A 9,329-nucleotide genomic window follows, 5' to 3' on the forward strand; every position below is an offset into this window, starting at 1 on the left:
GGAGGCAGAGGTTGCATTGAGCTGAGATCGTGCCACTGCACTCCAGCCTGGGCAACAGAGTGAAACTCTGTCTCAAAAATAATAAATAAATAAATAAATAAATAGACCAGGCATGGTGGCTCACACCTGTAATCCTAGCTCTTTGGGAGGCCAAGGTGGGCAGATCACTTGAGGTCAGGAGTTTGAGACCAGCCTGGCCAACATGGTGAAACCTCATCTCTACTAAAAGTACAAATGCCTCTAATCCCAGCTACTTGGGAGGCTGAGGCACGAGAATCACTCGAATCTGGGAGGCAGAGATTGTGGTGAGCTGAAATGGTGCCACTGCACTCCATCCTGGGTGACAGAGCAAGACCCTGCCTCAAAATAATAGCAATAATAAATAAAATGGGGTGATTGGACAAGAATGGTAGGTTGTTATTGGACAGCAAGACTTCAGAAACCAATGAAATGTCAGGGAAAAAGAAATTGGGAACTGACATAAGGAAGTCCATTTTATTTAATTTAACTTAATTTAATTTAATTTAATTTAATTTTTTTTATTTTTATTTGAGACAGAGTCTCGCTCTGTTACCCAGGCTGGAGTGCAGTGGCCGGATCTCAGCTCACTGCAAGCTCCGCCTCCTGGGTTTACACCATTCTCCTGCCTCAGCCTCCCGAGTAGCTGGGACTACAGGCGCCCGCCACCTCGCCCGGCTAGTTTTTTGTATTTTTTTTAGTAGAGACGGGGTTTCACCGTGTTAGTCAGGATGGTCTTGATCTCCTGACCTCGTGATCCGCCCGTCTCGGCCTCCCAAAGTGCTGGGATTACAGGCTTGAGCCACCACGCCCGGCCTTATTTTACTTTTTGAGATGGAGTCTCACTCCATTGCCCAGGCTGGAGTGCAGTGGCACAATCTGAGCTCACTGCAACCTCCGCCTTCTGGGTTCAAGTGATTCTCCCATCTCAGTCTCTCCAGTAGCTGGGACTACAGGTGGGCAGCAGCATGCCCGGCTCATTTTTGTATTTTTTTGGTAGTGACGGAGTTTCACCATGTTGGCCAGGCTGGTCTCGAATTCCTGACTTCAGGTGATCTGCCTGCCTCAGCCTCCCAAAGTGCTGGGATTACAGGCATGAGCCACCAAACCTAGCCAGTTGTGCCTGGTCTTAATAATAAATACTTATCAGGCACTTACTATGTGCCAAGCCTTGTGCTAACTGCTTTACAGGTCTCTTTCCACTTAATTCTCATCACAACCTTGTGAAGTAGAAACTTTTATTGCTCCATTTCACAGATGTGGAAGCCGAGGTTCCGAAAGGTGAAGCAACCTGCCTAAAGTTACACATATCCCAGAATCTGACACCCAGAGAGGTCGTGTAAACTGTGTCTCTTCCCACTTCACTTGCTGAGTGCTTTGCTGTCTGTCCATCCTGTACCCCTGAGAACCAATGGGATTTGAGGTTCAGCTGCAGGTCAGGGGACAGAGGAAACCTTTGCTTAGGTCCCACTGACATGAGGTCAGGAACCCTTACTAGAAAAATCTCTGAGAGGTGATTCTGTGGCTTAGTGAGGAGGGAAGCACATGTCCTCCTGCTCATCAGCCAAGGCCGTCTTATCTTGTCCTCCCTCCCTCCTTCATCAGCCCTTGGGGCGTTGGTCTAGGCTCAGCCCCACACAGGAACTCCTGGGAAAGCTCAGGTCAGCCAACTCATGTGCCATAGTGCCTTTAAGTGTGTTCCCCAACTCCCAACTCCCAGAAACCAAGCAGCAGCATCCTTCATTTGTACATCACAGGTTCATTCACTTACCATCTTTGGACTGAAGGCCTGCCATATGCCAGGTGCTGTGATGAGTGCCTAGAAAGGGACAAGAAGTTCCTGCGCTCATGGAGCTCAGTGTGGGGGTGGGAAGAGAAAGGGATCCCGATGCCTTCTGGCCGTGTTCACGCACTGGCTCCAGACTAGGCAAGGCTGCTAGCAACATGCGCTTCTTAGTCCTTCGTTGGGCACATTAAAATAGTTAAAGCTACTGGGTTAACAGGTGTAGCTTTGGTGAGGCCTAAAGCTCACACAAGCTCAGGAGCCTTCTTTCAGAAAAGAAAGTAAGGCCAGGCATGGTGGTTCACACTTGCCATCCCAGCACTTTGGGAGGCCGAGGTGGGTGGATCATGAGGTCAAGATCGAGACCATCCTGGCCAACATGGTGAAACTCCGTCTCTACTAAAAATACAAAAATTAGCTGGGTGTGGTGGCACGCACCTGTAGTCCCAGCTACTCGGGAGGCTGGGGCAGGAGTATCGCTTGAACCCAGGAGGCAGACGTTGCAGTAAGCTGAGATTGTGCCACTGTACTCCAGCCTGGAAATGGAGTGAGACTCCTAAAAAAAAAAAAAAAAAAAAAAAAAGTAAAATTCAAAATTATAAATACGAAACTAGAAAACTAGGCCGGGTGTGGTGGCTCATATGTGTAATCCCAGCACTTTGGGAGGCCGAGGCAGGTGGATCACATGAGGTCAGGTGTTTGAGACCAGCCTGACCAACATGGTGAAACACTGTCTCTACTAAAAATACAAAAAATTAGCCAGGTGTGGTGGCAGGCATCTGTAATACCAGCTACTCAGGAAGCTAGGACAGGAAAATGACTTGAACCTGGGAGGCAGAGGTTGCAGTGAGCCAAGATCGCATCACTGTACTCCAGCACAGTCAACAAGAGTGAGACACCATCTCAATAAATAAATAAATAAATAAATAAATAAATACAAAACTAGGTGCTAATATGAATGTTTAGTTAGCATGTGAAAAAAAAGCATAGCAAAGCCGGGCATTGTCATTCATGCCTGTAATCCCAGCACTTTGGGAGGCTGAGGTGGATGGATCACTTGAGGTCGGAAATTCTAGACCAGCCTGACCAACATAGAGAAACCCCGTCTCTACTAAAAATACAAAATTAGCCAGGAGTGGTGGTGCATGCCTGTAATCCCAGCTACTCGGGAGGCTGAGGCAGGAGAACCTCTTAACCTGGGAGGTGGAGGTTGCGGTGAGCTGAGATCCTGCCGTTGCACTCCAGTCTGGGCAATAAGAGTGAAACTCCATCTCAAACAAACAAACAAACAAACAAGCAAACAAAATATGTGAGACCATGTTGTCCTGCCCTATGCCAGAGCCTTCAGTGGCTCTTTTACCCAAGCTGGAGCGTGGTGGTATGATCATAGCTCACTGCAGCCTTGAACTCCTAGGCTCGACATCCTCCTGCCTCAGCCTCCCGAGAGTAGCTGGGACTATAGGCATGTGCCATCACGCCCAATTAATAATAAAAAATTTTTTTTGTAGATGGGGTCTCATTATGTTGCCCAGGCTGGTCTTGAACTGTTTCATCCTGGGCTCAAGTAATGCTCTCACCTCGGCCTCCCAAGGGGCTGGGATTATAGGCATGAGCCACTGTGTTTGACTCTGGTGGCTCTTATTTACTTATTATTTGGCTCTAACTTATTATTTTTCTTTTCGTTTCTTTTCTTTTTTTTGAGATGGAGTCTTGCTCTGTCGCCCAGGCTAGAGTGCAGCAGCATGCTCTTGGCTCACTGCAACCTCCGTCTCCCAGGTTCAAGCGATTCTCCTGTCTCAGCCCCCTGAGTAGCTGGGATTACAGGCATGTACCACCACACCCCACTAATTTTTGTATTTTTAGTAGAGGAGGGGTTCCACCATGTTGGCCAGGCTGGTCTCGACCTCAGGTGCTCCGCCCACCTCAGCCTCCCACAGTGCTGAGATTACAGGCGTGAGCCACTGTTCCCAGCCTCTAACTTATTCTTAAAGACAAAAATCCCTAATGTGGCTTCCTGGTTTTCAGGTCCCAGCTCATCTTTCTCTATTGATCCCATTGCTGGCCCTCCTAGCCACAAGGCAGGCTTTCTCACCTCAGGCTTTGCACACGCCATTCCCTCTCTCTAGCACACTCTTCCCCAGTCTTCCCCAGGCGAACTCCTATTCATCCTTTCCATCTTGTGGACAGCATCTCTTTTTTGGAGAGGCCTTCTCTGACCATCCCCAGTTTAAATGAAGCTTCCCCAAACAGACACTGACGTAACCTGCTGTAGTAGGCTGAGAAATCGCCTCCTATAGATATCAGGCCCTAATTCCTGGAACCTGTGAATGTTACATTCTTTGGATAAAGGGTAACATTTGTGGATGTGAGGAAGGACCTTGAGATGGGGAGGTTATCCTGCGTTATCAGGGTGGGCCCTAAATGCAATCACACGTATCCTTCTAACTGGGAGGCAGAGGGAGATGTGACACACACAGAGGAGAAGACAATATGAACACAAAGCAGACAGATTTGAAGATGTGCTGGCTTTGAAGATTGCAGCAATGTGACCACAAGTCAAGGAATGCCAGCAGCCACCAGAAGTTGAAGAGGCAAGGAATAGATTCTCCTCTAGAGCCTCTGGAAGGAGGGAAGCTCTGCTAACACTTTAATTTTGGCCCAGTGGCCAGCTGCAGTGGCTCACGCCTGTAATCCCAGCACTTTGGGAGGTTAAGGCAGGCGGATCACCTGAGGTCAGGCGTTCAAGACCAGCCTGGCCAACATGGTGAAAGCCCATCTCTACTAAAAATATAAAAATTGGCCAGGCGCGGTGGCTCAAGCCTGTAATCCCAGCACTTTGGGAGGCCGAGACGGGCGGATTACGAGGTCAGGAGATCAAGACCATCCTGGCTAACACGGTGAAACCCCATCTCTACTTAAAAAATACAAAAAACTAGCCAGGCGAAGTGGCGGGCGCCTGTGGTCCCAGCTACTCGGGAGGCTGAGGCAGGAGAATGGCGTAAACCCAGGAGGCGGAGCTTGCAGTGAGCTGAGATCCGGCCACTGCACTCCAGCCTGGGCGACACAGCCAGACTCAGTCTCAAAAAAAAAAAAAAAAAAAATTAGCCGAGCATGATGGTGGGCGCCTGTAGTCCCAGCTACTCGAGAGGCTGAGGTGGAAGAATCACTTGAACCTGGGAAGCAGAGGTTGCAGTGAGCCAAGATTGTGCCACTGCACGCCAGCCTGGGCCACTGAGACTCCCTCTGGAAAAAAAAAAAAAATGGCTGGGTGCAGTGGCTGGTGCCTGCAATCCCAGCACTTTGGGAGGCCAAGGCAGGCGGATCACCTGAGATCGGGAGTTCGAGACAAGTCTGACCAACATGGAGAAACTGGAGAAACCCTGTCTCTACTAATAAAATACAAAATTAGTTGGGCAAGGTGGTACATGCCTGTAATCGCAGCTACTTGGTAGGCTGAGGCAGGAGAATCATTGAACCTGGGAGGCGGAGGTTGCGGTGAGCCAAGATCGTGCCATTGCACTCCAGCCTGGGCATCAAGAGCAAAACTCTATCTCAAAACAACAACAACAACAACAAATTCTTTTTGGCCCAGTGATACGGATTTTGACTTCAGGCCTCGAGAATTGTAAGAAAATAAATTTCTCGGCCGGGCGCGGTGGCTCAAGCCTGTAATCCCAGCACTTTGGGAGGCCGAGACGGGCGGATCACGAGGTCAGGAGTTCGAGACCATCCTGGCTAACACGGTGAAACCCCGTCTCTACTAAAAAATACAAAAAACTAGCCGGGCGAGGTGGTGGGCGCCTGTAGTCCCGGCTACTCGGGAGGCTGAGGCAGGAGAATGGCGTAAAAACCCGGGAGGCGGAGCTTGCAGTGAGCTGAGATCCGGCCACTGCACTCCACCCTGGGCGACACAGCGAGACTCCGTTTCAAAAAAAAAAAAAAAAAAAAAAGAAAATAAATTTCTCTGGCCAGGCACAGTGGCTCACGTCTGTAATCCCAGAGCTTTGGGAGGCCAAGGCGGGAGGATAGCTTGAGGCTAAGGGTGGGAGACCAGCTTTGGCAACACAGGGAGACCCCATCTCTATAAAAAATTACAAAATTAGTCAGGCATGGTGGCCCATGCCTGTAATCCCAGCACTTTGGGAGGCCGAGGTGGGCAGATCACCTGAGGTCGGGAGTTGGAGACCAGCCTGAGCAACATGGAGAAACCCTGTCTCTACTAAAAATACAAAATCAGCTGGGCGTGGTGGTGCATGCCTATAATCCCAACTGCTCGGGAGGTTGAGGCGGGAGAATCACTTGAACCCAGGAGGCAGAGGTTGCAGTAAGCCAAGATTGTACCATTGCACTCCAGTCTGGGCGACAAGTGTGAAACACTGTCTCAAAAAAAAAAAAATTTACAAAATTATCCAGGTGTCATGGCACACATTGTAGTTCCTGCTACTCTGGAGGTTGAGGTGGGAGGATTACTTGAGCCCAGGAGGTCAAGGCTGCAGTAGGCCATGATGGTGTTACTACACTCCAGCCTGGAAAACAGAGTGAGACCTTGTCTTAATTTATTTTTTTTTCTTCACAAAGACAGGATTTCACAGTGTTGGCCAGTCTGGTCTTGAACTCCTGACCTCAAAAGGTCCACCCTCCTTGGCCTCCCAAAGTGCTGGGATTACAGGTATGAGCCACCCTGCCTGGTCTCAGCTAATTTTTGTCTTTTTTCTACAGACAGGGTCTCATCATGTTGCCCAAGCTGTTCTCAAACTCCTGGACTCAAGTGATCCACCTGCCTCGGCCTCCCAAAGTGCTATGATTACAGGCATGAGCCACTGTGCCCAGCCTCTCATACTATTTTTAAAATGTAAGCCATCGCAATGTGTAATAATATTTGTAATGGTATGTTTATCTCTTTCAGGTCTGCTTCTTCCACTAGACTGAAATTTCTTTTTTTTGAGACAGAATTTTGTTCTTGTTGCCAAGGCTGAAGTACAATGGCACGATCTCTGCTCACTGCAACCTCTGCCTTTCAGGTTCAAGCGATTCTCTTGCCTCAGCCTCCTGAGTAGCTGGGATTGCAGGTGTGTACCACCACAACTGGCTAATATTTTGTATTTTTAGTAGAGACGGGGTTTCACCATGTTGGCCAGGCTGGTCTTGAACTCCTGACCTCAGGTGATCCACCTGCCTCAGCTTCCCAAAGTTCTGGGATTACAGACATGAGTCACTGTGCAGAGCCTAGACTGAAATTTCTTTGAGAACAGGGCCTGTGTCTGTTTTGTACAAATCACAGGACCCAGTACAGAGTAGGTGCTCAATAAGTATTTGTTCAATGAATACAAAAGTGAGTGAATGAATGGATGAACGAATGCTTTTTCTCTGTGAGGTCTCAAGCTCCTCTTAGGAAAAAGTCTACACTTGACTCCTTTCTTTTCCGTAGCTTAGCTCTGAACTCCAAGTGAGTATTTATGGAATCCTGATTAAGTGGTATGGAATATAGATAATAGAAAATACCTGTTTTTTCTCTCTTCTGGGCTCCGGTCTGCCCTGTGGCCTGGAAATAGGAGGTACTGAATAAAGATTTGTTGAGTGAGTAGTGTACAGTCTGGTCCTCTGACAAGGAACAAGGAGGTATGGGGATGGCATTTCAGCCTAGCACATGAGGCCCTGAGAATCCAATGAACACTGAATCCTTGACCGTCAGATTTTAAGGGCAGGCAGAAGCCAGCTCTGCTTGCTGTGCATGTTTCAAATTCCTGGGAGCCAAGGCTCAGAGAGAAAGAGGAACTTGCTTGAGGTCACCCAGGATATTGGCAGAGCCAGAATGAGGCTGCACAGCTCCCATTTCAGTCCTTTCCCCTGTTTAGTGTTCTCCCCACCACCTCTTGCTGCCTTCCAGGTAAGAGAAGGAAAAGGAGGCCTGGATGCCTAGAGATTTTCCACTTCTAGCAAGAATACTGTCAAGCAAGAGTTCAACCTACCCATTTCACAGATGTGATAACTGAGGTGCTGTGAGGTTGCAGGCCTTGACTCACAGAGAGTTTGCAGGGGCTAGAAGCCCAGCCCAGGTGACCCCAGTGTGAAGCTTTTTCTATATTTTTGTACTACTTCTCTATTTCTTGACCAGCCTAGAGTGAATCTCATCTCCCCAAATGATATGGTATGAATGTTTGTCCCTGCCAAATCTCATATTGAAATATGATTCCCAACGTTGGATGTGGGACCTGGTGAAAAGTGATTGGATCATGGAGGCAGACAGACCCCTCATGAATGGATTAGCACCATCCTCTTAGTTCATGGAGTTCGTGCCACTGCACTCCAGCCTGGGCGACAAGAGCGAAACTCCATCTCAAAAAAAAAAAAAGATAAGAAATGAGGAAGTTATTAGGAACTGGAATAAAGGACACCCATTTTATGACCTAGTAAAGAACTTACGGGAGGCTGAGGCAGGAGAATGGCGTGAACCCGGGAGGCGGAGCTTGCAGTGAGCTGAGATCCGGCCACTGCACTCCAGTCTGGGCGACAAAGCGAGACTCTGTCTCAACAAAAAAAAAAAAAAAAAAAAAAAAAAAAAAAAGAACTTGGTAGCATTGTGTCCATATCTGAGGGAGGGCTCTTTGGAAGTTTGAACTTAAGGATGATGACCTCTGGTATCTGGTTGTTTCAAAGAGTCTGGGACCTCCCCCTTCTCTCTCATGCTCCACTCTTGCCCTGTGATGTACCTGCTTCCCCTTTGCCTTCCACCATGATTGTAAGCTTCCTGAGGCCTCACCAGAAGGAGTTACTGGTATTATGCTTCTTGTACAGCCTGCAGAATTGTGAGCCAATTATAACTCTTTTCTTTATAAATTACCCAGCCTCAGGTATTTCTTTATAGCAATATGAAAATGGCTTAACACAGAAAATTGATACCAGAGGCCAGGCGTTGGGGCTTACGCCTGTAATCCCAGCTAGTCGGGAGGCTGAGGCAGGAGAATCACTTGATCCCAGAAGGTAGAGGTTGCAGAGAGCCAAGATCATGCCATTGCACTCCAGCCTGGGCAACAAGAGTGAAACTCTATGTCAGAAAAAAAAAAAAAAGAGAGACAGAGAAAATTGGTACTGGGAGTAGGGTGTTACTATAAAGATACCTGAAAATGTGGAAGTGACTTTGGAACTGGGTAACAGGCTGAAGTTGAAGGAATTTGGAGGGCTCAGAAGAAGACAAGAAGATGAGAAGACAAATGATTTTGACCAAAATGCTGATAGTAATATGGACAGTGAAGGCCAGGCTGACAAAGTCTAAGATAGAAATGAGGAAGTTAGGCAGGGCACAGTGGCTCAAGCCTGTAATCCCAGCACTTTGGGAGGCTGAGGTGGGCGGATCACCTGAGGTCAGGAGTTCAAGACTAGCCTGGCCAACATGGTGAAACCTCATCTGTACTAAAAATACAAAAATTAGCCAGGCGTGGTAGTGTGTGCCTGTAATCCCAGCTACTCGGGAGGCTGAGGCATGAGAATCACTTGAACCTGGGAGATGGAGGCTGTAGTGAGCCAAGAT

Source organism: Macaca nemestrina, chromosome 6 (assembly GCF_043159975.1).
Source record: "Macaca nemestrina isolate mMacNem1 chromosome 6, mMacNem.hap1, whole genome shotgun sequence".
NCBI lineage: Eukaryota > Metazoa > Chordata > Mammalia > Primates > Cercopithecidae > Macaca > Macaca nemestrina.